Source organism: Mus caroli, chromosome X (genome assembly GCF_900094665.2).
Source record: "Mus caroli chromosome X, CAROLI_EIJ_v1.1, whole genome shotgun sequence".
In the NCBI taxonomy this organism is placed as follows: domain Eukaryota; kingdom Metazoa; phylum Chordata; class Mammalia; order Rodentia; family Muridae; genus Mus; species Mus caroli.
Window position 1 is genome coordinate 29776970 of NC_034589.1, and position 5610 is coordinate 29782579.

Sequence of the window (5610 nt, forward strand, 5' to 3'; positions counted from 1 at the left end):
GTGAGTTCCAGGACAGCCAGGGCTACACAGAGAAACCCTGTCTCGAAAAACCAAAAAAAAAAAAAAAAAAAAATTGAAGCTTCTCTCCTTTCTCCCTCCCCCAAAATAAAATAAAATAAAATAAAAGAGCTAGGGATATGTCTCCATGATTGGACCCCTTGGCTATTATGTGCAAGGTCCTGGGTTTGATGTGGGGTAGGGGGAAGAAATAAAATATTGAAGGGTTAAGTGGAAACATTCGTGCATCAGAAGAACAAACCCCAAACTCTCAGTTTACCCCACTGGCCACTTACAAGTCTATTTCTCTCTACCAACAAGTAGACAAGCAATTCTGTGATGGGCTGACTACAACTGGGTGTCCTCTTGGAATTCAGTTCTGACATGTACAGTACTGGATCTCACAGACAAGCTGATTTTATCAGCGTTTCTAATTAACTGGATGTACAGTGCCACACAACCTTCTGGGTTTGATTAACTTGTTCCAGCAGCTCAAAAAATGCAGGAAAACAGTTATGATTCCTGTGCTATGTTAAAGGATATTAAAAATGGTAGGTGTGAAGTGAGACCCAGAACAGAGGATGGGGGTGGGGAAAGGGAAGTTTTGTTCCTCTCTCTGAGCAACGCCACCCTCCATCCCTCCATGAACCTCTTTCCTTTCAGCTAAGGTTTTATGAAGATTTCATTACTGTCTTAGTTAGGGTTTACTGCTGACAGCAGACACCATGACCAAGGCTACTCTTGTAAAGCACAGCGTCTAATTGGGGATGGCCTACAGGTTCAGAGGTTCAGTTCATTATCATCAAGATGAGAACTAGCAGGGATAGACTCTTCTTTCTCTCTCTGTGCATTATTGCTTTTCCAGATGCAGGACCCCTTTTTCATAAAAAAAGTTTGCTATGGTATACATCTGCAATATCCCCACACAAAGGTCCATGTATTAAAGGTTTGGTCTCCAGCTTGGTGATGTTTCCATAAGTGAAATTTTAAGAGCTAAGGGACAGTGAGAAGATAGGTCATTGGGAGTCACGACCTTGGAGGGGACTGAAATCCTGGTTCTTCTTCCTCTCACTGTTTTGTTCCTAGCTACCATGTGGTGATGAGCAACCTTCTCTATTATAAGGTCTTGCCATGATGTAATGCCTCACTGAAGGCACAAAAGCCCAAGGACCAACAAACAGAAACCTCTAATACTGTGAGCCACCATGAGCCTTTCTTTACCTATGTTGTGTGTCCAAGGTCACAGTAATGGGAAAGTGGCTAATATAGAATCTTGTGACCTAATATTGGACAAGAAAGTAGGGAATAATTCATTTCTAGAGTCTGTGAAGGAAGTTTTTAAACAGGAACCATAAATAAAAGCAGTGTGGGGGAAACCGATAATATCACCACTTAGTAAATTATAAGCTAGTACACGAAAAAAGATATTCTTCTCTGTCTTCTTTCTGTCTTCATTAATTCAGCTAACGGAACCAACCATGTCTTAGGCATACCCGTACTCTATACTTAGCACAAGTACCTGCCCCAGGAAGTAGTGAGCAGCTGCTTGGTAATGTTTCATAATGGCATAATACTTAGGAATTTTCTCTAATGTAGAAGGAAAGTTCCACCCTCTGGTTGGCGGATGGTGGGGGGTGTCTTTGCTTATTGAGATTTTTGAGAACGTTCACAATATCCTATGTAGACATCTCCCTGCAGGCATTGAATGAAAAGAAGAAATAAAAAAATGAAGGACATGCTGGGGCATAGTGGCATAGGCCCTTAATCCCAGCACTCGGGAGGCAGAGGCACGCAGATGGCTGTGAGTTTGAGGCCAGTGTAGTCTACAAAGGAAGCCCCAGACAGTCAGAACTCTGTTATACAGAAGAACCTAGGGGAGAGAGAGAGAGAGAGAGAGAGAGAGAGAGAGAGAGAGAACATAACTGTTAGGTCCCAAACCTGATAGGTTATTTCCCCACCAATGGAATGAGTCAGTTCGAGTCTGATAAGATTATATAAAAGGGAAGTTGCTTTCAGACAAGCTCACGGCCCCTAAGAAGGAAAGAAAGAGGGAGAAGCAACATGCCTGGATTATATAGTGAAGAGCCTCTGAGGGCAGCCCAGCCCCTGGGCTGGAAAATTCAGGGTTGGGGGCAGGGTATTCCAGGTAGGGACTGAGGGATGCTGGAAGAACCTGGAGGCCTCATCTGCTTTGGTGTGTAAAATATGCACCTCAGCCCCTTGTCCTGGTCTGAAATGAAAAACCTTTTACCCTCCTGGTGGAAGGGCAACATAATGACCAGGTCTGATTTCGAAAACAAGTCCATAGGCACCAGCTCCACAAACGGAACCTAAAATCCAGAACAAGATCATACAACCCTCTCCCAAAGAACAGCCTGGGGGATAAGCACAAAAAATGGGGAAATATCTTATCCCTGGATAGGTCATCTGTGCTGGGCAGTCCTACCTCATCCCGTAGTTAAACATTCATGACATAGGAATGCAGATCACTGACCACCTGGCACAAGGCAATCAAAAGCCAACCCCTGTGACCTCCCCAGCACCCACCAATCAAATTTTAGTTTACCTAACCCACGCTCTAAATACAGAAAAACTAACATAGTAGCCAAAGTTATAAGAATGTATACTAATATATACTAATGTCACCGCTTTAGCCACTACCAATCATATTGGAGATTACCTAATCCTTCTAGAGAGTTCCCCTGGTTCCCTATAAGAAGGTCTGTGTACCTTTGTCAGCCCCCTCCCCCATTTTGGAGAATGGTTGACACACACACACACACCCCATGTGGATATTTCTGCAGAACAGAGGTTCTTTGTCTTTGCATACTGAGTCTGGGGTCTTCCTTCTGCAATTTTCAGAACCTTACACTGGCCTCTTGGGCTCCTTTCCTCTCTTCCCTCCCTCCTCTCCTCACATGATCATCCTCAGTGTCATGTCCACTCCGGACTCTCAAACATCTCTGGGTCTCTGCTCTCTCTCTCTCTCTCTCTCATCTACAATAAAAAATGTTCTCCTCCACCATACCTAGTGTTAGCATTCTATCTAGCCTCCACCCCACAGTTACCTGGCAACAGCCAGATAGGCCTGGCCACTATAAAAGGGGCTGCTTGCCCCCTCCTCTCTCTCTCTCACTCCTGCTTCTCTCCCTTGCCTCTTGACCTCTTGCTCCCTCTCTCTCCCCATTCCCTTCCCCCTCTCTCTACGTGGTCATGGCCGGCCTTTACTTCTCTACTCTCTCCCTCTCTCTGCCTTTCTCTGCCTCTACTACTCTCTTAACACCCCTCCATGCCCAGAATAAACTCTATTCTATACTATACAGTCCTGTGGCTGGTCCCTCAGGGGGAAGGGATGCCTCGGCATGGGCACGCTGAGAAATTTCCTTCTCCCATACCTCAACCACACCCCCACAGAACATATCTTAATATTCCTTTATCTTTTAATAAACACACCACCTAGGAGCATTCATGGCTTGCCTTTCTCTCTCTCCTTCTTTCATTCTTTATATATTTATTTATTTTTATTTATTATTTAATCCATCTGGTGCCAAAACCCAGGATCAGTGATGTCCTTTCTTTTTTAATTTCTTTTTTTTTTCATTCAGTGATTGCTCCTACATATGGTAGAGCAGAAGGTTTATTGTAGGTAAAAGGGCAGAGACATCTGGAAGAGTCCAGAGTGGACACGGTCCCTGAACCATGTGAGGAGAGCGGAAGGGGAATGGGGAGCGGCAGGAGAGTAAAGGGTAGACTAAAGACCTAGGTAACCAAAATGGTTGCATTTTATATGGAAGGGCAGCTGGGAAAATGCAGTCCAGCTCCTGAACTGGAGAAGTTTAGGGTAGCCAGTGGGACACAGAAGCCAGGAGTGCCTTGGAACAAGTAGGGACTGAAGGATGCTGGGAGGACCTGGAACCAGGTCTGCTTTGATATATTAAATAGGCACCTCCAGTTAGCCCTCACAACAAAACATTACTCAGAAACATCTTGTGAGGCCTGGTAGGGAAAAAAAAAAGACTTCTCACCTTGACTAATGAATATCCTCTCTCTTTTTAATTTTTATTTTTTATTTTTATGTAGCTGCCATATGTGTGTGTGCTGGGAATTGAACTCAGGACCTCTGGAAGAGGAGCTAGAGTTCTTAACTGCTGATCCATCTCTCCAGCCCTTATCTTTCCTTTTCTATCCCTTGCTCCTCACCATACCAGCAAAGCATGCAGCTAGACAGATGAGACCTGCCCAGGGCTCACAAAATAAATAAGCTCATGACCCAGTTGGGACCAGGCATTTCCCACATCAGATAGTGCCCAAAGAAGGAAGCTAAGACATGGAGAATGTAGCCTTCTTCTATTCTGACCCAGAGCCTTTTTTCCATAGCCAGGCCTCTCAAGTTCCTTCCACAGGAAAATGAAAGAGCTTAAGAGTCGAAAAACGGGTCCCTAGCACCTCCTAAAAGCTTTCCCCTTTCTGAGGCCTCTCACCAGCAGGCAAGAGGCTTTGACTGGGGAAGAAGGAAAGCAGCTGCAGAGAGGGCCTTGGACAGGCAGCTGTTTCACTCCCTCCCCTAATCCCTTATTCCCCAAATGAGGGAGCTGTTGCCAGAATTAAAAAAAAAAAAAAAAAAGGCTTGGCAGATTTGATGTGCTGCTTGAGACCGCTTCCTGCCTCCTCAACTCTGAAGGCTCAGCGACCTATTTAAAGACAGGAAAACCAGTTTGGGTTTGGGTATCTCCGTGGGCAAGCAGTGCCTCTCAGGGGAAACCTCTCCCTCTCCGGAGCCTTCTCGGGCCTTGCTTCAAGGCTCTTTTTAGAGTAGTAGCAAGGAACAAGGAGGGAAATTAGTTGTTCTTGTGTATCCTGAAGGCTCAGAATATCCTTGAACATTCCCCACAACCTGTCCCCCAACCCCACCCCACCCCCTGAGACGGAAGAAAGCCAAATTCGGGCCTCCCTAGAAAGCAGGCTAGAGAGGTACCAGCCCTGTGTGCCCCACCCCTAGCCCTGCTGGCTCCTCTGTCTCTCTTCTGCTGCCCCCACCAGAGCTCTGAGTTAAAATTGGAATGTGGAAATGAAAAGTGCACTTGGAAGAGGAACACTAAAAGCCATTTGCTTGGATGTATTCATCATTTGCTGGATGCCAACTTGGAAAACAGAGCGGAGCTCTGAGGCCATGCCATGAAGGTTTGGATAGGGGTGGGAAGATTGCATGAAAGCACTTAAACACCCTGCCCTTAAAGTCAGGAAGTCACTGGGCTAGCCCTGCATGAATGAATGCCCTTTCTGTATTTAGCCCCAGGTAGTTACGTTCCAGGGACCACAAATCCTTTTTGTTTGGTTTTGTTTTTTCCCTAGAGTGAGTGGATAGAGAGCTACCAGGGAGGGCATGAGGCAAAACTATTTGTTCAGGCAGGGGTGGGGAGGTGGGGAGGAGTGGGGGGATACATGCGGGGGGTGGGGTGGTGGTTGCTGTTTCCAGTCAACTTATCGGATCTCTATGTTCATATCACGCTTCACTCATTAGTCATTCCTTCACTAATAAGTATTTATTTGGTGGCTCTCTTGTGCTGGACACTGGAGATACAGTAGTGCTGTTGTGGCTAGCAAAGAAGAAGA